Source organism: Pollicipes pollicipes, unplaced genomic scaffold (assembly GCF_011947565.3).
Source record: "Pollicipes pollicipes isolate AB1234 unplaced genomic scaffold, Ppol_2.1 Scaffold_4002;HRSCAF=4701_pilon_pilon_pilon, whole genome shotgun sequence".
Taxonomy (NCBI): domain Eukaryota; kingdom Metazoa; phylum Arthropoda; class Thecostraca; order Pollicipedomorpha; family Pollicipedidae; genus Pollicipes; species Pollicipes pollicipes.
This window is the reverse complement of record NW_023596420.1, coordinates 6,429,252-6,452,366: the sequence shown is the minus strand read 5'-3', so window position 1 is coordinate 6,452,366 and position 23,115 is coordinate 6,429,252. Positions and strand designations below refer to the sequence as shown.

General features: G+C 55.1%; 1 long non-coding RNA gene across 1 annotated transcript; it reads left to right on the top strand.

The window, feature by feature from the left end:
* Window positions 1-281: 281 nt before the first annotated feature.
* LOC119093512 (uncharacterized) lies at window positions 282-23,029 on the top strand. Its single transcript, XR_005093635.1, has 3 exons — window positions 282-333; window positions 10,091-10,208; window positions 21,265-23,029. It is a non-coding gene; the product is annotated as an uncharacterized LOC119093512 (long non-coding RNA).
* The last annotated feature ends 86 nt before the right edge of the window (window positions 23,030-23,115 follow it).

The following is a 23,115-nucleotide window of genomic DNA, read 5'->3' as shown; positions in this document are numbered from 1 at the left end:
CACGGGCGCAGAGGCGTCGGCGCGGCGCCACGCTCTCGGAGGCGGCCGTGCGGCGCCCGCTCGGTCACGGCGCGACGCTCCGTTACCCTCGCCGTGACGCGCCGCGACGGTGCCGCGGCTGAGTCGGGCCGCGGCCGCCGCCGCGCCGAGACGCCGCCATGCGCGCCGCCGCGCCGCTGCTGCTGCTGGTGCTGGTGCTGGTGCTGGAGGGCGCCGGCGCGTTCCTGACGCACCGCTGGCTCGTGCCGAACCTCTACTTCCCCATGATCCGCGCGCTCGATCGCAAGACGACGACAGCGCGCAAGGTGTTCGGCGGGCTCACGCGGCTGTTCTGTGAGTACGCCGCCGGACGGCGGGCGCTTACACGGCACGAAGTGGACCCCTCCGCGAGGGAGATAGCCGGGGCGTCTGCTGGGATATCGTGGTGTGCTACAGACTTGTTAAGACCGCTCCGCACACCTACCACGCCACTTTTGTTGTCCTGCTGCAGTCTTGTACGAGCAAGTGCATTTTTTTTCAGACACCCAGGCTTTGAATTGCGGCGTGGCACGCCTTGTTTGGTTTTATTTAGCTTTGCTTTGGAAACAGGAGAACTAACGGTGTATGCAGCGTGAAAACTGGGCAGGTCATTGCACCATGGCGGCTGCAGAACATTATATTGTTTCAACGGCTGGCCCCAGGCAATCGGTTTGCCCCCCCCCCCCCAACCGTTCCCTCCCGGATCACCAGTTCGTCCCTCTGACCATATAATTGTTATCCCCCCTCCATCCATGCTCAGACAAAGCATTGCTTTCCTGCTAAAGGAAGTAGTGCTTCCTGAAACCATCTGCTGGCACGTCCGTTACGGCGCCTTGCGGCTATAGCGCCCGTTTGTGGTACGGCAGCAGCATGTGGCAGCCTTCTGCTGTTCGCGCATGCGCACCACAGGCCTCAAAACGAATGCGGTCGGTCGTGGAATGCGTGCAACCAGTGCTAGCGGCCAGAGGCCCATTCTCGATTTGCAAATGAAGCGCATGACATAGTTACCTGACTTACCTGTGACGTCACGATCGAAGCCCATTTCTTACTTGTCTGAGAGAGGGAGAAAGTGAGCTTGTTTACAAAGAAGTCGTAGCTGTTTACATAGCAACGCCCAGCAACGAGCGACGCTCTGCTTATGTCCCTGTATGTCGGGCAACCGGGTAGTTCTCAACCGTGTGTCGATCGCGTGATCGACAACGTGTTTGACAACAAACTTGCCAGCATCGGGGCCATGAAATGATGTCCGAATGTGTCATTACTGCGCGCTACATGTCTGCGGAATCAGCTAATTCTTTTCCTTTCCCAAAATTGGACATACAGGCGTTTTTGATAGACGCGTGTGACGCGCTTGCCTAAGAATCAAACGTTGCTCCCGCAATGGGTGGAGCTTGGCTCTGAAAAGCTGGGCCCTGGACTACAACACGTGCGCGACGTCCAGGCATAGCGCAGGGTTGGCACGCACACAGGAATGCAGGTGTGAACGCAGGAATGGCGCACGTGCTGCAAACAGGACACGCTTCATTCCTGCGTGCCCCTGGCGAACAAAGCACATACCGACATAGATAATAAAGCCGCGTCTGTATAAGTCGGTTACGCACGCGTGGAACGCGAGTCAAGCGCACTTCCTGTAGTAACAGCTGAAGACGGTTGAACGGCACGTTTGTGAATTGGATGGGGTGCATATGTGGGGAAGTAATGCGACAGGGATGAGCAGAGGGTGGCAACAGTAAGGATGCAGAGACCACATGGCAAGAAATGTTTACTCGTGTTGTGCCGCATAAACGTAACCCGAGGGATCTTATCATCATATTTGCTGACAGTGGCCCGGACTGTTCGTCCCAATGGGAATAAGGGGCCAACAGGAAGCAGCTAATATGACTAACAAATGAGATCTGAAGGAACAGAATATGAAGAAATGGCACTTAGTAAATAAGCAGCACTCATGAGTGGAAGCCGAAACAGCGATGGCTTGACACGCGTCGCTGACACGGGGCGGCGACAAGAGTTCGGGTTGACAAGAGGAGGAGATCTCACGGAGACAACGCTGAAGAAGACTACTGCGGGACGAGAGGGTCATAACAATGCAGGAGGCGACAACTGAAGATGAGGATAGAACAGGTCCAACCAGAGGAACAGAGTCGACAGCCTGGCAAAGAGGACGTGAACAATGAACAGGACAACGGAATAGAATAGGCATTACCCGAGACGTTGCGGCGAAAATAAGGCAAATTAGAAAAGGAAGCGCGGTTGAACGAAGGGGCTGGGTGGACAATAGAATCTGGGCCAATCTCCAACTGCAAGAAGGACGCCGAAATATGAAACCTCTGGAAACCTGTTCCACAATGATAATCACCGGCACTTTATTTCATTTGGAAATGGACGTCAAATTCGCAGTGTCAATCAATGCATTTTTAGTATAGCGAGGGCAGTATTGTCGCAGAAGTTTTTCTGCGATGATATTAACAAACAACATGCAATGCCAACGCCGCCATCGGTGTTTGAACGTTATTAGAGACGAAATGCTTCTTGGTGCGAGTAAAGCGGACACTAAACTGGCCTCGTGGGTTGTTGCGCTATGTTGGGCTTCGGAAAAAACCTATAAAACTCTTACATTGTCACTTACCTCATGATCAGATGTCACAATTAGAGCTGACCGTTCAGCATGTATTTAGCTTACTGGGGTGACAACATTCCCACAGCTGAATTTGCTTCAGCGTTTCTCAGCCGGAGCGATGAGCATCGTTCAATACGTGGGCGGAGCCTGGACAGGAAGGAGCCGCTTCATACAATCTTATGATGCCCAGCCAGACAAATGATCGCTTGTGCCTTATCCCTAAGAGTGTCATTGTGACGAATTATTGAAGAGCAGCCACCCTATCTCACGTTGTGGCGTGCGAGCATGCTCTTTAGCCGTGTGAATGAGCTGGAAGTCATTCATTCGGCTGGAGGTCTTCACCACTAGTACTGCACGAACCTCGCACCATGGCCACACAGGTTAAAGTGCTGAGAAGAATGCCTGGAATATCCTGGGGGAATGAGTCATCGTCTGACAAACCGGTACAAACAGTGGTGAAATGCAGACAGGCGGGGAATGACAAGTCTCACGGATGTGTCGGAACTTGCCGACCAGCTCGTGAGAGATGGGAGAGATTTAGATTTAGATGATATTTATACTGCAGCAAACAACTTGAGCATGACTTGCCAGCCAACTAACTGCACAACGATCACAGCGGCCTTTAAAACCCAAGGAACAGTCAACGACGTTAGAAAGGGATTCAAATCGCTGACGACACCACAGGCTTAAGGTTTGACAACGCACTGACCAGGTATCACTGATCACTCTCAGGATTCGATGTCAGTGGTGTGTCGCCTCCACTTATAAACCGTGTGCTGTGTTGTACTCTCAAGTAGGACGTAAGCGCAGCGTAAAGACGAACACGACGTCGCGCTGCGCGCCGTCCGTGCAGGCTGTGCAGCATGAACGCGTTCTTGTTACCGCAGATGTGTGCATGGCCGCCCAGACATCTCCATATGCACGGTGTTAGAATGAATCTTTGCATCCCTTTGGGGAGTCCTGTCCCTCCATCGCGCCCATTGTTGTCTCAGCATCACAACGTTGACCAGCTTAGAAAAACTGGTCAAAAATACTAAATGCTTAAAAAGTTGCTATGTTTAAGTCTGTTGTCTTGTATTATCTCCCTGTGATGACGTCAGTAATCATGTCTCTGCATGCATGTGTGTATGTACATATATGTATACCTCCACGTTGGATCTCGTCCTAGTGGTGGTTGGACCCGTCCCTTTTTCATCAAAACATCTAGGTAACACATTAGGCCGTCGAGTATATAGAGCACGCAATTTTCCCTAAAATGGATGGCGGCAATCAAGCGGTTGGTACCGTGGATGTGGAGCTGTCTAGGCGGCCATGCACACATCTGCGGCAACAAGAACGCGTTCATGCTGCACAGCCCGCACGGGCGACGCGCAGCGCGACGTCGTGTTCGTCTTTACACTGCGCTTACTTCCTACTTGAGAGTACAACACAGCATACGGTTAATAAGTGGAGGCAACACACCACTGACATCGAATCCTGAGAGTGATCAATGATACCTGGCCAGTGCGTTGTCAAACCTTTAGACTGCGGTGTTGTCAGCGATTTTGACAACCATTTTGGCAATGATTAACATCGGTACCTAGACCTCCTTCAATACTCCCTCTTGCCAATAGATAGATACATAACCAAGTTCAGTACTGCAGTACCAACCACTTGATTGCCACCATCCATTTTAGGGAAAATTGCGTGCTCTACGTACTCAATGGTCTAATGTATTACCTACATATTTTGATACTACGACAGTTAATTTCTTTGTTTTGCGCGTTAAATGCCATAAATGAGCTACTTGTGTTGATATTTTACTTAAAGCGATGCACAGCATTGTGTCATCTGATGCTGTAGAGAGTGCGGTGACATCTCACCGCGCATTTGGGAACGTCATTTCGTGCGGGTGAAACTTTGTCCAGAAAGGTGCCACTGACAGTGGGGTTCTACCACCTTGATATGCCTGCTTACAGAACTGGTCAATTCACAAAATGACAATCTCTTTAAACCAAGAATAAAGCACCAGCCCGTCCTTGCAGGAGTGTATTCGACCGCACACGTCTTCGACGGCGCGTTTGGCAGTGGACGTCAGCGTCCGGCTCTGCCCAAGTTTGGCAGTGACGTCAGCGTCCGGCTCTGCCCAAGTTTGACAGTGGCATCATCGCTCTGTTCCGCTTGAGTTTGACAGTGACGTCACCATCCTGTTCTGCTTGAGTTTGGCAGTGACGTCAGCGTCCGGCTCTGCCCATGTTTGGCAGTGACGCCAGCGTCCGGCTGTGCCCAAGTTTGGCAGTGGCGTCATCATCCTGTTCTGCTTGAGTTTGACAGTGACGTCACCATCCTGTTCTGCTTAAGCTTGGCAGTGACGTCAGCGTCCGGCTCTGCCCATGTTTGGCAGTGACGCCAGCGTCCGGCTGTGCCCAAGTTTGGCAGTGGCATCATCATCCTGTTCTGCTTGAGTTTGACAGTGACGTCACCACCCTGTTCCACTTGAGTTTGGCAGGTGACGTCACTATCCCGTTCTGTCCGCGTTTCGCCTCCTCCTGTTTGCTGCACGGCCACCGGCCGAGCCAGCGCCAGCCTCGCCTGCAGAGAAAGCCGGCGAGAGGAGCTCCGGCACGGCCGCGGGTCCGGCAGTCGGAAACCGTGACGACACAGTGCACACGGGTGCAGTCTTGCATGGGCTCCACGCGTAGACAACGCTGGGGCGGACTTCCACTGGTCACGCGGCTGGAGAAATCTAGCCCTGCGTTTCACAGCATTGCACTCATTCGTGCCAGGGTGCCATTGGTCCCGCAAGAACACGGGAGCCGCGGTTAGCCTCCCCGTCCGGCGCGGTGAGAGTATCTATGTCTTTTGCAGTTATAGGTATCACTCGCACGCTTAAAGCGTTCTGCTGGGTTGCCTCGCATACACCCTGGGCAAGTACCGTTGGCCAGGTATATATCCCAAATCGCGCTCCGGTCTGCGTAATCCATTCTGGCTGTAGGCGACTCTTCAAAAATGCGCACACAGACCAACTAACAACGATCCAACTACCGCAAGGAACGCGTTGATTTTCATGCAGCTCACCTCTTAAATCCTTTTTGTCCAACCTAATTTCACCTCAGAATCACCAGACTCCATTCTCCTTAAATCCGTTCGTCCAGAACCCGCTTATGTGCCGAATGTCGACAACGCATCACTTGTGCCTCTCACCGCACCGTCAGACCGTCACCGGCTTCTTTTCTGCTCCGCCGGTCACCTGCGCGCCCCAGCACGCCCGGGCCCGCAGCCCTCTCGTGATCCGCCGTGAGAATGCGCTCTGGTGTCGCGACACGTGGAGCTCACAAAGCCCGGGGACATTTTTCCCGCGTCCCGACCGGGCCGGAGGCAATGCCTGCACACGCCTACCGAGCGTGAGACGGGACTCGCCCCAGGACCAACATTGGCGTCTGAGGAAGCTGCTATGAGGAACAGGAGGAAAGAGTGGTGGTAACTGGCGCTGCAGCAGCCTCCTCCGCCGCCAGCTGAGGGCCAACGACCGCGCTGGTCCGGATCGGACTGGACTGTTCAGGGTCGGACCGAACTGCTGCGGATCGGACCAGACCGCTCCGGATTTGACCGAACTGCTCCGGATTTGATCGGACTGTTCAGGATCGGACCAGACGACTCCAGATGGGACCGGACTGCTCCATATCGGACCTGAATACTCCAGATCGGACTGGACTGCTCCGGATTTAACCGAACTGTGCTGAATTGAACCGGTCTACCCCAGACGGGCTGACCGAGACGTCCGTGTGGCAGAGACCACGCTTGGAGTAGTCGGGTCAGGAGGGCCACCGCGTCTCCCCAGCCATGTTGTGTCCCCCCCCCCCCCCCAGCTGATTTGATGTGGTGAAGGGGACGTGGCCGTTACCGGCCTCCGCCTGATGTGAAATAATTTGCATCACCCGACTTTGCAGCGTTACTTAAGTGAATAAGAATGAGGCTCAAATTTGGCCGAAATACGAAACGGCGAGCGAACATTACAGCGCGCCCAAAGCGGGAGAATCCAGCGGCGTTAACGAGTTTGATAACCGTATTCTTGTTTAACTGGTTGCGTACAGGCAATGCAGACTTGAGGCAACGTGAATAAGAACGCCAAAAGGGATGGCTCGGAGTGGCTCTGGTGCTCATTACCCAGCCTCCCAGCAGTATTCACACCACAATACTTGGGGGTGTCGTCGGGCCACGCGGTCTGTGCGGTTTCTCAGAGCAAGGTCAAACTCGGGCCGTCCTCTTGCACGATGCGGATGCTTAAAGCCACGCGTTCCACACGTTCGATCGAATGGACTCTGGTGCGGGCCAGCACGCTTCATGACCGCGACAGGCGGGTACACAAACCGGAAGGCCGGATGCTCTATTCGGGGCGCCGTGATGGTGCAAGAACTGACCCGTCCAGATGCTCTCTGGTCGACGCTATCTAGGACGTGCATGTGTCCGCTGCATCGATTTCTCTTCCCTGCGCTGTGTGCACTCCTGACATAGCTGAGGAAGACGCGGCCGCCACACGAGCTCTGCGTCAGCAAGGACGTACGCACATAGAAATCGCTGGGGGCACGTGACCGCCTCACCAAATATATGACGTGAATTTATATGTACACGATTCAAAGTCGGCAGTTCGAAAATCCAAGTAGACGCATACAAAGAGAAAGAACGAGGACATGCGGCATCGCCACACTACCCACAAGACACTTGCTCACACCTGTGGTGCGCTTAACTCGGCATGTGCCGTTTTTTCATCGCGTTGTGCCCCCTGTGAAATCCTGCGTACATCCCTTCACGCCATGCATGTGTGTGTGATTGACATCCTGGTATTCGGCAGGCGTCTGTCTGTTTGAATGACCCACATTCACGTTTGCTTATGCAGCGAGCTTGCGATCATAAACCCGCACGCCGTCGGACAAAAGGGAAAAGACAGACAGCAAATCCCAGCGCTCAACGATGGCATTTACGGGACGGGACGACAGTTTTAGTATTCTGTTGTGGTCATCGGTGAACACTACAGGTGTGTGCATTTAAGCGGGCTTCGGTAAACACGATACTAAAACTACGCTAATGTGGCAAGGTAAAACTTGCATTTGGAATGACAAAACCGTGCAGTTCGCCGGTCGTCTGAGTGGGCCATGTCAGGGTTGTAACAGAAGGTGCGAAGTGGCTGTTTGATGAATACGACTACCACTGGCATGAATTGAATTGGCACAATCCACGCATTTGGACTTCACCAAGCGTCGCAGCGAGCTTCTGCCGTTGACCCGAACGCCTGTTATAGACACTCTACGTGGCGGAGGTGCGCAAATGCTGAAATCGTTCCGACACTCCACTCGATGCGCACTATTTGCACACCCAGGCGCGTCAACACTGTGCATGCCGCATCTTCCAACTTGCAGGGCTCAGGACGTCGTGATGGTGCACCCGTGGAGGATTTGGTAGTTCGCTGTGAAAGGAAGCCAGCGGAGTTTGTTGTTGGATGCCTAAGTATTGATCTTCAGAGTAGTGTGTCAGTCAGGTAACTAGCAAACAATAGTATGGCATTGCCTGAAAGCAAATGACAATTTATTCGGAGAATATGTCCCGCTCCGTCTGCCTCCCGCCCCGTCCACGTCTCGCTCCCGTGTCTCGCCAGACTTTTGCTCTACCCGCATTCTGTGCTCCACGCTTCTCCCACCCCGTCCGTCTCCTGTCCCGCCAGCAGCGCCCCAACCGCATCCTGTCCCAACCTTCTCCTGCCCCGTCCGCCTCCTGCCTCGTCCGCCTCCTTCTCCGTCCGGCTCCTGTCCCGCCAATCAGCGCCCCACCCGCATCCTGTCCCTCCTTCTCCTGCCCCGTCCGCCTCCTGCCCCGTTCCTCTCCTGTCCCGCCAATCAGCACCCCCACCCGCATCCTGTCCCTCCTGCTGCCCCGTCCGCCTCCCGTGCCTGTCAGACCGGTGCACCTGCGGTGGCCGGCGGAGCTTGCAGCGACCCAGTGACGGCGGCCTCGCGGGTTGGCCCGGATCTGCAGCGGCACGGACCGAGGCGCCGCAGACCCGCCCGCCGGCCGGCCAGCCGCGTCCAACGCTCGGGCCCGTTCCACCCGGCCGTCGGTGCCAGGGCGTGACGAGCAGTCCGGCGGGTTGTAACGGCGCCCCGAGGCCAGCTGGGCGGCCAGGCTTCCCTGGCAGGCATGAGTGCAGGCGGTGTCAGAAGAGATATTCCGAGGTGTCGCCCTGGGGCACTTCGCCCCTTACAAGCGCGCGGACGCACATAATAAGTGTTTTGAGCACGCGCCCGTATGGAGACGTTGCCATGATGCATGTTCGCATTTATGTCTTCCACAGAAGTTCGGAGGTGAATTCATCTTTGCATCGTCCTGCATGGATCGTTGCAATTCAGCTGCACAATTACGGTGAAGCATTTACATGCTTCTCAAACGTGCATTGCTCTGCATGGAGACACGGTGTTTTATCCAACTACATGACTAAAACACCGTGCCTCTATGCAGATTACACGTTCAACTTCTACTAGTGAAATCGACTTCCAGAGAAACTATGGTTCTACTACCGCATGTCTCCCGATTTGTACATCTGCAGGTTCAATCCTGAACGGCATAAACCACATAACCTTGCCAATACTCTTCCTTTCTCATGTCCGTTTTGGAATGTTATCGCTCGTTGCACTCTCTGACCGGTCTGACGTCCGCTTAAAACCGTCCTCCGTCTCCAACAATGACACCACGAGCTGCTATCGGACGGAGCTCCCACACTTCCCAGTGAACATGCCGCCACGCATCCAGCAAGAACTGCCCTGCAAAAGAGGCGCCCCGCGCCTCACGCGTCGTGGCCTAGATCACTCAGCTGGTCCAGCCAGAGCAAAAACCGGCTCCCATTAACGGTGGCAGTGAACCGCACTCGAATCGGAACGAAATTTGACTGCGCCCTTTTTATGCATCGCTTGAGTGCTTGACTTCGGGATGGGAGTGATGTCCGGTCACTGAACCTAGAGACCTGGTTACTGTGATTTGTCTTGCCTTACGATACAGAAGTGCCTGCTATGGCCGTTTCCAATCGGCGCAACCGAAGGATGGACGCCGTGCTGCGATCTAACGTTTCACTGCCGTCAGATATCACTGCACTGAATATGAGTAGGCATCTTTATATGACTAACACCAGTATCCAGGATGTGAAGTTGAGCCTGTCCAACAATCCTGAGATAACGTCATAGGCGTCTTGAAACTCCCAGATTATCAGTTGATGACACTGCAAAAGCAGAGGCATCGTGAGAAACAAAAACATGCATTAACATTTTTCAGATGTGTTTAACTACCCACTGTCTGCCAAATTGCTCAGCTACTTCCATGACTACTTTCATTTCGCGTCCAGCTAAGTCAGACTTATGCGCACGCCCTGTTCCCTCGGCTGGCGTTGCTCGAGACCCCCACATTGACGCCGTGTGCGCTGCTCTGTTTCAGCGTTGCTGGGTCGACGTAAGCGCTCGATAGACTCGGGGTCGCTCTGTGACTTCCGCGAGCCCTGTCTGGCGCTCGAGGCGATGGACGCTGGTAACCTGGAGCGGTGGATTGAAAACAGGTGAGAAGCGTGTAGCTAACTCACCAGCTACTAGGAGCCATGGTACGGTCAAAATTTGCCACAGGGGGTGGCCACATTTATGAGCGAATCCTAGTCCCATTGACAGTACCTACGCCGCGTGAACAGATTAACGGACCCCACAAACGCTAATAGGTACAGCATCTACCGTTTCAATAAGCTACCGACGATGGCGCGCCCTGGTGCATTAAATGCCGTTTCACATTTGAAGATATGGAGGCAAACATCATATATGACACAAGATGTCTTCTAACTATTGGCATACTTTATAAGCGGAAAAGAGTGCTCTAAATAGCACAATTCTCTTTTTAGTAGATACGCTCCTCATTGCATCATGATTTGATTACAGCATCGTATCTTGCACAGTGTTGATTGAGAGCCAATTGACGGCCGTTGTATCTGGTAACCGCGCTTACAAACACCAGATATGGACGCCCCAGCAATTACAAGTTTTGGTCTTGACTGCCGCATGACTTATGAAGTGGCAGGATTCGAATGACGTTCTTATGACGTCATGAATACCAAGGGGGCTGAAATACTTTCCCGGATATACCTTTCCCCATTTTCGCGAGCGTGTAGCTCAAAAACCAGAGATGCTTAGGTCTTAAAAGGGGCAAGATTGTGAACAGCACCAAAAGGTCTTCAAAATGGCTATTCCAGTTTAAATCCCCTTATAAATGTGGAGCACCCCCTCTAAACGATTGTAAGTTACAGCTGAATGCAGTACACGTTCACTCAGCTATTCGCTTGTCTTGTTAGTAACTCACGCCTATTTGGCTGTAAATGTTGCTGCGAATGGTAGCGTCCGTAAAATCTGAAACCAAAACAGTTTATTTCTGATCCCCAGAGTCCGGAATTGTGCTCAGTAGTGTTGTGATGAAAGACCGCGCTCCAACCTGACTGGGTGGGGGGGGGGGACTAAAGCCTCATCAGCCCCTCTTTGTTGCGCCATTTCCAGCAGCGATAGCCCTCGTCGATCAATTCTTCATACATCATTACTATTACCTACATTATCATATAGCTTTATAGCTCCGTTTTCCACGGGCGGGACGCGCCCAGTAGGGAGTGCCAGGCCGCGCCTGGACGCCTGGACTCGCTACTGATCATGCCTGCACGTGCCGCCTCTCTGCACGACTTTCCCACGCCACCAAAATGTGACTTTTAAAACAGTAATTATTCGTCATGAATAGAGAACGAGCGCGCGTGTGTGGGTGTGAGGGGGGGGGGGGACTTAGGAGCCGATTGTGAGCCTGGGTTATCAGCGGGCTCCAGGTGCGGCGTGTTGCCAGTTGCCATAAGCGCAGCACGCCCAACGTCACAGATACCAAGTGCCGCCCAGCAGGCCGCGCAGCTCAGCTGTAGCTGAGACACTTAGTTCGCTGACAAGGACGTCCAGCGCAGTACAGCGCTCCCCCTGGCTGCGCGCCAGGCGTGCTGGAGCTCTGCGTCTTCTCTTCTCGTCTCCGCCCTGCGACTTCTGTGACATGCCGCGGCTTTTCCGTAAACACCGACTATTCTGGTGCTCACGTTCAGGGTCTCCCGGCCCACGCGCGCCACAGTCGGCTATATTCGCCACGAAAGCGCGGGGAAACCGGCGCGTTCAGCGGAATTTCACGGCGTTGACAGTCCCGGCCAGCACGCGGGCACAGCGGTGACGTAAGCCCACGCGTTGAGCGGCGCTCCCACCCATTCCCTTCCACTCTGCGGCTGGAGCCCCGGGTCGTCGTACGACAAAAGGCGCTGCTCACGCGTGAAATGCAAGGGACAGCGGGCTGGGTTAGCGCGCTTTCCCGCCCACAGACGGCTGTAACGCTCCACCCCTCGCTCCACTGCCCGCCGTAAAGCGACTGCTGAACTGGACGGTGACGGAGCCGGGTTGTTGCTCGGGCTAGTGGTTAGTGGCGGCAGGATTGGGCAGGGCAGGACTGGGCAGGGTAGGGCAGGGCTGGGCAGGGCTGGAAACGATGCCTTTTCTGTCACCGACAACATTCGGAACCGTCTGAATTGCCACCTGGAGTCAAATCTTTCAGAAACCGTTGCAAGATATCTCTTAATGCAATATAACGCAAAAAGCAAAGCCAAATTAAATGCAATGCGGCATAATCATCAAACATTTTTCGTTTCTGGGTTCATTCACACTAAAGCTGCATTTGCCGGCCATAAAACACTGAATAAAGGCTGGGATTAACCTAACAGAATCATCAGATAACGGCATCTCGATTCTGATTTTGGACCCAATTCTGCACCCTTGCATCATAAGCATACTTTAACCCACGACTCACGAAATTTTTCACCCTTGCCCTTCGGATGAGGCGTCAGAACCCCTCTACCCCACTAAGATATCGAAAACGAAGCAAACTGGAGTCATGTGAAAAAACTTTGGAAAGCTCTCGTTCGTCAAACTACATCAGATAGGTGCGCAGAGCCAATAAATGTGATACACACACACACACACACACACACACACACACACACACACACACACACACACACACACACACACACACACATACACACACACACACACACACACACACACACACACACACACACACACACACACACACACACACACACACATATATATATATATATATATATATATATATATATATATATATATATATATTAAGCCATACTATGCACCATTAAGTCTAAATTAACAATCGTCGATATGAGCCTCAGACAGATTAAATCAGATCATGTTACATTGACACCTGAAAATCAGGTGGTTAAATAAACACCTGAAAAACCCTTGGTGTTATTTCAAGAGCTAAACACGATACGACAATGCAGAAAAGAGTGTTAAATGACGGCTGGAAAACTCTACAACACGGACACTAGTGGACATCGCCACATGTTGTCACCCTGAAACACTCCGCTCTCCAGCGTCACTTAAAGCGTGCATCTTTGAGACTTTGCATTTCTGCCGATCCATGCACGAGTGAGCGGCGCCGCTGACCGGCCGGCATTCCCCAATTGGCTCCAGGCAGCTGGAGAAGGTTCGCGACCCAGTCAGGGTACAGAGGCACGCCGCCCCGGTGGCCGAGCGGCCCCCTCCCCACCAGGGTCAGAGGGTGCCCACGGCCGGCCGGGGCTGGTGAGCGTCCCCACTGACCCGCCGGCCCGCCATCCCAGCGAGGTCAGGGTAGGTCCGCACAACGACGGACCGAGGCAGCGAACGGAGCAGGAAGTTAACAAGCAAGACCCCTCACAGCGTGACCTCTGCTAGGTCATGCCGGGTAAACTGGATGAAGGCGATTGCTGTATTGTCCTAACTGGCTGCATTGGGTACGTAACAAGGCACATCAGTGGGAAAGAGCACGGTTAGAAAGGCCATAGTTCATGTGTCATTAAGGTCTGAATCGTATGACCTTCACACGGTAAGGTATGGTCACAAACCTCAAAGTTTAACGTAGCTTGACCTTAGATGATCTGACCTTGAAAAAAACAGAATGATAGCAAAGTAATTCAGAGCGATTTCGATTAGAAGAGAAGGTCTGGAAAGCTCTCTGAAGTTCACTTTTTGCGAGAAGTGAACGCTATTCGTCATTTTTGGGCAAAATATCACCAACGCGACCTCAAGAAAGAAGCCGAAGGCCAGGAGCCAGTGGTGACAGGAGATGCTCTAATCTAAATTTCGACACCATTCTCATGGTCATCAAGAACTTATTCTCGACAACATTTAGAGGGGTCCTCCAAGGCCCGTAGGACGAGGGTAGAACCGTAGCGAGCGGCACTAGTAAAGCGAGCACACCCGCAAATTGCAACAACTTGTGCAGACATACATTTTCATGCTTTTCATTTTGCGTGCCGCTCGTCCATGGTCGGTGGGGCTTCCCAGCGGGGCATGGGACAGCAAGTAAGCCAGCCATGTTCCGGAACTCCCCCGCCGCACCAAACATAACCATTAGGTCGGGAGATGAGCGCGGATTAGCCCGACGCTCCAGCCGATCTGCCCGCATCAACAGAGCTGCGCCAGTTGTTGACCACTTCTGAGTGGGGAAACGGTACGCGTCGCCTGATCGGGTGGGGAAAGCCGTCGTCCCCCCCCCCCCCCGGAACGTCCATGACGGTGGGCCCCATCTTCCGAAATGGCCCATCTCGTCGATGCTAATGGACGCGAAAGCCAGATTACCGGCGAAACAACATGTGCGCAGGGATGTCTGTTTGGCATATTGTGAAGATCACGTAAGTTGTTAAGTGCATATGCGAGGAACATTATGCATATCAATAGGACAGCAGAAATGGCCATCTTCCTCGCAGAACAAACCATGTACAGAGATGTAGATGCGTCGATATTTCGGCAACCTTCATCGAGACGAATGGCTGCAGTAAATTCTTATCTACTACTACTGTTTACTATTGGAATTTTCTTCTGCTATTCGTTTCAGTAAAGGCACGTTACCGAAATATCAATGCATCTATATCCCCTTTGTTGTTTTTTCCGGAAGGAATAAGGCTATTACAACCGTCTTATCTATATGGTGTGAAAATGTTTGCGCGCCCCGCCCCAAAGAACCCGCCGCGCCAGCGTGGGACGCGCGCCGCCCTCGCTCCAGCTAACATCAGAAGCGCCACACCACGTGGGGCCTGGGCCAGAGGGGGAATGAGCAGGGCCTGACCGAGGCGAGAGCTTCTGGGAGCCTTGCAACGTCGCCGCCGACACCACGCCCGAGATCTGGCTCAGGGGCACGTTGGGGGCTGAGCCCTGGAAGTAGCCCGACAACACAGAGGATGGAGGGGACTTCGCGAGAAAACTATTGGACTGTGAGGAAACGAGAGCGGGATGACCCAGTTGAAAGACACCTACCAGCAAAACACCACCAGAAGTAGTCAACCATGCAGTTCCAAGTGAGGGGCTAGCAGTAGGGAGAGACCGGAGCAGACCGGGGATCCCGGGGGCAGACTGGGGAGGACGCGTCGAGCCGACAGCCGTTCCTCGAGGACAAGACGTCCCCGCCGCCCATCACCCGGCGACGACGTCTGGCCCGCAGACAACAGAACATCGGCCACAACACGCACGTCTGAGTCTACAGGCTGTTGTCTCCCCACCCTTACCGGACCATTGAACGGCTGGCGCTCCAAACATGCCCTCTGACCCCTCCCCACCGGGCGGGCGCGGGCCGGGCCAAGGATACCTGTTCCCTCCCATGTAGTTGGGGAAAGGGGGGGGGGAGTCACTGACCATGCGACCCTCCCCGCCTGACACTGTGTTTCGTGCGCACTCCCATAATTAAGGTGTGGGGGGGGGGGGGGGAGTTTAAGCATCACACGTTTCGGCGCTGGGCCCGCGTGCAGCGATGACTAGTGTGTCAATATGTGTGAGGGATTTTTTTATAATGAATTTGACGGTCTGCGTTTTAATGGTTTAGCGTAGAAGGCGAGACTGGAAGTGCGTTGGTCTGGCGGCGAAAGAGCACTCGCGCCCGGCGTTGGATGACATGGGATCCGAGGCCCCTGACACGTGCTTCGGCGCGACGGCTCGCCCGTTAGCCCTCGCCGAGGCTATCTTGATTTTGCCGTTGGAGGCGACCACGTGGAGGCGCAGCGGCTCGTCGTCGCCCTCGCCTATCCCGCGTCGTAGTCAGGCGCGGCGTACGGGCCACGGCGCCATATCCATGAAGGTTTCTTTTTGCTATGGCTTTAGTCTGTTGGTAAGATGGACGATTTGACTTTTCTCGTTCTCTTAATTTTTCTTCGATTGCTTGGGCCGGCCGGACCTTTGCCGAACCCCGTGCAGCGCACGCAGACGGATCCCATCACGCGCGCTGTCTTACCCTGTACTTTATCGCTCGTCCGGCGCGATTTATTAGCTGATTTTGCGTGACATCCGTGCGCCTGTATTTGCTTTCTTTTTTTGTTTGGTTTTTGATTTCCTTGTTTAAGCGGAGCACTTGCCTTGGAATCGGCGGGGTCAACTTCCGCCGGGCTGTCGGACTTCCGTCCGATCCGCAACACGCCGTCCTTCCCGAGGATCGAGCCATATAGGGACCGTAACCGAAGGATGATAGGCGCAGAGCGCGCCCGACCAGCGCGGCTTGACCACGACAGGATTGAGGAGTCAGACGGCCGTAGTCCGGCTTTTACGCAGATAAATGCTTGTGGGTAGCGCGACTCAAAGGTGCAGTTTCACTCGTCTTTGGGACTAAGAAACGGTCGACTTGTTTCATTGTCTTTCACTTGACCTCAGGCGTGACGGCATGGAGGGGCGTGGGTCATGGTATGACTGAGGAACAGTGAGGACTGCCCGGGATGAAGGATTATGCACGGCGGTAGCTGGGTCTATCCGTTGTACAATGCTTTGGGAGAGAACAGGACACAGTCTGTTCTATTCCAACCTGGTGTACTCGAGGCCTTTTGAGCTCTTGATAGTGAGATGTTCGTGACGGATGGAGACCCTACCATCGACGCTCGTAGGAAGGGCGTCAAGGGACCGGGTCGCCGGACAGGCCGGTCAGGCCGAGTCTCCAGAGCGCGCCGACCGTGGAGACCGTAAGGCGTGAACGCAGGTCACGCCGGGCGCTCGCTGTCTGTCGGGGGGGGGGGGGGGGGGGGGGGGAGGAGCTCCACCGTCCGATCGGGCGCATTGCCTACCTCCAGACCTCTGAAGAATGCGCCGCGGACGATGCCTTGCAAAGCTCACTGCGATAGGCGGGAAGCGGGGTCGCAGAGTGCCAGAGGCGACGCCTCCGTGCTGGACAAGGCGCTGCCTGGGGTGCATGCGCGGCAGCGGAAAGCTTCGAGCGGTGGGCGTGGCCGAAGAAATGGTGGGCTGCCTCACCATGGACGAGACGCGGGGAGCGCCGTCCGAATAGGGACCCGTCACCCGGGAGGTCGGGCGAGGGAACCAGTCTTCGTCCAGCTTCGGACACCCGATGCCGACTCAGGCTGATAAATCAACCTGACATGTTTTAAATGAGGCATGCACGTAGCTTTACTTGAAGTTTAAAATGCGTTGAATAAGTTTAATTTGGGTTACCGAAGACACGCACAGACATGCCAGTGTTAATGCTAAGACGCTGAATAAGACGAGGGGAGGTCCACCCGTGTGCGAGCCAAGAATGAGTGGGGTGACGTGAGCACCAGCAGATGCGTCTGCTTGGAGTGAGTATGGTCGGACGCCGAATGCATGAAGTCTTTGTGGATTAATTAAAGTCGAGCAGGGGGGGGGGGGGCTCCCAGATTTGTTGCCCAGTGGGCCCCCCTTGCCAATGTAATTCGCCGGTTGCGTGGGATCCCTATTAAGTTGGGCGCATTATCAATGCATCTGGTTCCGCTTTCGTCCCGTTTCAATGTCATCATCAGCTTAAAGGTGGAAGTGGGACACTGTGGTAAGGGACGCACAGTCATGTGCGGGGAGACAGCCGTCCATGGTGCCTGACTGAACCTACCATCTCGCCAATGCTCCGGTCACCCGCTCATGATGATCCTAGCTCTGTGGCTCACTCGTGTGTGTTGATGTCGAGTGTACTGGAGTCACAGTGTGCCAAGTCGTGCGCTTACATCATGCGGCTCGCATGCCGACCAATGGGCTCCTCAGTATGAGTGGCGACAGCGGCAGCCGGCGGCGCACACACATCCAGCGGTGGGTCATCAGCAGCGCGGGGCACGGACACCGCAATAGGAAACCCGTCACACTTACGCCGGTACAGTGTATGTTGATGCATTTAAACTTTAATCACATTTGATCCAAAGTGTTGGGCAGTTTCAGTTTATGTACGATAGTGGAATCTTGGTTTGAAAGATGTCGTGTGGGCCTGCACAAGTCAACAAATCACTGCCTCCCAAAATCGAATAGCTGGGGAAATTAAGTATAAATCCTTACAAAAATGAGGAAAGGGTTCAGAAGTCGGTCACCTCCTTCCACAGGTGAGTCGAGATGGGAATCAACGAACTAAAAGAGCTGTGATCTCAAGCCCAGACCTATAAACACCAGCAGACCTATAAACACCAGACCTATAAACACCAGCTGGTTCCTGTCTCTGACTCAGGCGTGAGCCAACACCAATCAGGTTTTACTCAGGTTCGGACTCCACCTCCCACCAAGGTGAAAGACAAGCTCAGACCAACAGCAGCCTGAGTAGAAGTGGGCTCCTGATTGCTTGCCATCATATTTCTGGGTTAGTAGCGTAGCACTTGCCACAAGTCACACATGATCGCAGCTTCTAATCAAGTACCCTCGACTCCATTCAAGCTCGACTATTGGTTCGTTTGGGCACGCTTTGACCAAACATATGACCTATAAAAACCTCTTTAGTGACAGTACACGCAATAAGCCCATATCAGCCTGCATGCTAACGCTTGCTTCGCAAGTCGTAAGGAAAATTGACTTGACTGGATTAGACTGGGCTGGGCATGAGTCAGATTTGGTTAGATTGACTAACTGCCTTTACCATTGTATCAGCGACGATTTCTATCATGGCAGCCCTACACAAACCCTCACTATCGTGTAAAAAGGGATGGTGGATGTTAACTCCATACTTAAGGACTCGTGCCCATTCTCTCGGACTCAGTTCGCTGAATCTTGGACCCAGGCGCCGTGAGAACGGGCCACACTCGAGCCCTCATAATGATGTCGCGCGCCAAGGACAGATTCGATGCTCTGACTCAGGATTCAAACGCACTGAGTCGGATTCCGACTTGGAATCACATTCGTGGACTCGGGCCCGTCTGTTGAAAACTGACGTCGCGAAGCGCGTCACCTGTTCGCAGTTTCTGCGGCAACACTAAAGGAACTGAGGCCATCCAACTATCTAGGCCATATTCAACAAGGTCATTAGTTGTTGCGCGAAAAGTCCCGGTGTTTGATACCATTTGCTACCTTACCGTTTAGTACATTTCGCCCTTTGAGCCGTAGTATTCTTGCAAAGTTGTGGCCATAGCATGCATGCTACGTCTTTATACACCGCGCAGTATCGACCCTATGGTAGGTGTTAGGTGGTGCCACTACCGCGTGCAAGCGTTCAGTATCGACCCTATGGTAGGTGTTAGGCGGTACCACTACCGCGTGCAAGCGTTCAGCATCGACCCTATGGTAGGTGTTAGGTGGTGCCACTACCGCGTGCAAGCGTTCAGCATCGACCCTATGGTAGGTGTTAGGTGGTGCTACTACCGCGTGCAAGCGTCACAACGCAGCGAGCCGGACCCTCCTTCATCATGTTAAGTGACAATGTTTTCATCGTTTCGCATTCCCGAGGTCGAAGAGAGCGTCGAGCTGGAAAAGCTGATAGGGATCGTACTTGCCGTTCCGTTCAAGAACTCGTGAAGATGCAAAACTGTTCCGTAGAACCAATCCGTTTAAACTATCTGCCATTATGCATTATGCCAAACTTCACACCGCGACTGTTCTGATTAAGAGTTATTTGTTTCATCGGGATGGGAATAATGGGCAAACACGGAAGGAGAAACAGCAGGAGTGTTTCTCGTCCCCCTGCCGAGTTAGTTGAACACGAACCCCATGCTGTGTGATACTGTATGGATGCATTGGACTCGGAGAGTTTTGGCATCGCATTTTTTCGTGACTGTTTTACACCCTTGGCCCTGACCCGTCGATCCCCAGATTTGTATGATCCCCTGGCCCAGTCATCCAGCCGGACCCAGCCGAGCACATCGCCGATTGGCCGTGCCAGCGGGCTTCCGGAGGCTCTGCCGCGGCCGACCGGAGTGTCAGCTTTCGCCTCCCGCCGACCGGAAACTAGTGCTGGCACGCGTCCGGTCCGGTCCGGTCCGGTCCGGTCCGGCTCCGGCCCCGGACCCCAATCCGTCTGCGGCTTGAGGTCGAGTCCGGCACCGGCTCCACTTTCCACACTGTGCTCGGACTACCTCAGACTTGATCCGACAGTGTGTATGTATGGGCGGGGGGGGGGGGGGGGGGGAGGCTGATGCGGGTTGCGCCGGCGGCCTGTTCATCGCAGTAGCACTGACTTGTCCGGTGTGCGCACCGGCCTCCACGCTGACATGATGTGTTCCAGTGGCCTTCCTTACCGCGACGGCTACCAGTGACCGTGTTACCGTTGAGTGGGTCCAGTGCCCGTCACACTCCCAGCAGTGTTTGGCTTCCCATCCCGTCCGTGTTGGGATGGCTGCTCTGTCGGTCGCCCGTGTTTCCTACCCAGATGTTCGTTCTGGCGTCCGCCAGTGACCAGACTTCCTGCACACGAACGCCCGGTCCGACCGCGTGCGGAATGCCAGTTGGCGACGGCATGTGCGCGACCGTTCCACGTCCCGGTGTCCAAATCAAACGGTTCCGGTCCTGCTGTCTGGCTTACCGGGGCGCTCGGTGCACCTGTCCGGTCGCCCGGTCCGTCCCGGTGTCTGGCTGTCTGCCGTGTCGATCCCATGTCTGCTTGTTTGGTCTGTCCCGTATCCCAATGTTGACTGTCCCTCGGTGGCGCGTTCCGCTGTCTGTTCCGTGCCGTATCTCGCTGTCAGGTCGTCAGTCCTGTCCCGTATCCCGCTGTCAGGTCGTCAGTCCTGTCCCGTATCCCGCTGTCAGGTCGTCCGTGCTGTTTCGCGTCCCGCTATCAGGTCGTCCGTTCTGTCTCGTGTCCCGCTGTCCGCCCCGTGTTCCATGCCCAGCTTCCCGCGCTATGCTGTGCCTGACTGTGCGCTGTACTCTGCGCACGGCTAGCCGTTCTGTCCAGCAGTCCGCCGCCGTCTGTTCCGTGTCCGGCTGTCTGTTCTGTCCCGTATCCAGGCTATTCGTTCTGTCCAGTGTACGGCTGCCTACCTAATCCCGTTTCGGCTGTCCGTTCTATCCCGTGCACGGCCGTCCGGTTCTCCCCATCACTGTCCTATCGCCCTATCCAGTGTCTGGCAGCCTCACTTTTCTTACAGTCTACAGCTTTGTTGTACGCCCCGTACAGCACCTGGCTGCATGTTTGTCTTGCATCCGCTGTCAGTTGCGTTCAATGCCGAACTCCCCACTCTGTTCTGTCCCCGACCGTCCGCACTGCCCGACCCTCCGCTTTTCGGCGCATCGGACCGCTGTTCGCTCCATCCGTGCCCGCCTGACGTCCAGCCCATCGCGCCGCAGGTTCCCCCAGTCGGACGGCGTCTGGAGGACGGTGCCGCGGCTCCGCGACCTGGTCGGCCAGCTGCGGCAGCTGCAGCTGGCCGAGCAACCGCTCGACCGGCTGCGACGCCAGCGCGTCTGTCGAGCCATCGGCCGCCGCTGCCGCGCCGACGCCGCACGGACGTGAGGCCGTCGACGACGGCAGACGGGATAGCACCGCGGACAGACGGGACAGCACCGTGGACAGACGGGACAGCGTCGCGGACAGACGGGACAGCACCGCGGACAGACGGGACAGCGCCGCGGACAGACGGGACAGCGCCGCGGACAGACGGGACAGCACCGCGGACAGACGGGACAGCACCGCGGATCGACGGGACAGGACCGGGACAGATGGGACATACGGGACAGACCGGGACAGACGGGATAGCACCGAAGAAAAACGGGACAGCATCGGAAACAGACGGGACGGCACTGCACACGGACGGCACCAGGGACATACGGGACAGCACCGCGGATCGATGGGGCAGCACCGGGACAGACGGGGCAGACCGGGACAGACGGGACAGCACCGGGGACAAGTGGAACAGCACCAGAGGACGGGACAAACGGGACTGGGGCGAAGGCAGACAGCATAGCGCCGAGAAACAGAAGGGACAGTGTCTAGCATAGCTGACAAGTGAAGTGCCTTACGAGACACTGGAGCAGTGAGACGCAAGCGACGTGAAAAACGACGGACAATTTGTTGGCACCAGAGCAACATGTGATCAAACAGACGAGGGACATGTGCGACAGCACTGGCGTGGGCAAAGTGCGAGGAAACAGACGCAGCAATGCCCAGACGGACGAGAGGAGTGGGTGACCGAACGGGCGACGAGCACCAGACCTGACGTAACCTGACCTAACCTGGGACCCCGACGCGGGACACGCACATCCGACCATTTCGTGAAGGGACGTCGACATTGCATGTTACGCAGAGGCGCTTGACCGCGTGAGGGTCGTGTGGCAAGTTGACGCATCCGCGCCCGTTGGTCGGAGCGCTCGGAAGCTGTGCTGCGCGGGGCGAGCAGCGCTCGGAGGGCGGAGCAGTTCCAGCCGGCGGTGCAGGGGAGCGCACCGAACCCGCTGGACACCGCCTGAGGACAACGGAGCTTGGTGTCTTTTGAGCTTTCCATCGCGTGGTTACGTGCGGTATTTAAGGTTAGGGCGCGTTAAGATTTGACGTTATTGGCTACGCCAGAGCTTCACGGGCCCTTGTCCCGTGCGAGCGTCACGGGCCCTTGTCCCGTGCGAGCGTCACGGGCCCTTGTCTCGTGCGAGCGTCACGGGCCCTTGTCTTGTGCGAGCGTCACGGGCCCTTGTCTCGTGCGAGCGTCACGGGCCCTTGTCTCGTGCGAGCGTCACGGGCCCTTGTCTCGTGCGAGCGTCACGGGCCCTTGTCTCGTGCGAGCGTCACGGGCCCTTGTCTCGTGCGAGCGTTACAGGCTGTTGCTATGTAGGAGCGCTGCGGGCCGTTGTTTCGTGCAAACGTTACGGGCCCTTGTTCCGGGCAAGCGTTACGGGCCCTTGTCTCGTGCGAGCGTTACGGGCCGTTGCTATGTAGAAGCGTTACGGGCCGTTGTTTCGTGCAAGCGTTACTGGCCCTTGTTCCGTGCGAGCGTTACGGGCCCTTGTCTCGTGCGAGCGTTACGGGCCCTTGTCTCGTGCAAGCGCTACGGGCCGTTGCTATGTAGGAGCGTTACGGGACCCTTGCCTTGTGCGAGCGTTATGGGCCGTTGTTTTTTTTTGGGGGGGGGGGGCGTTATGGGCCGGTTGTTTCGTGCTAGCGTTATGGGCCGTTGTTTCGTGCGAGCGTTATGGGCCGTTGTTTCG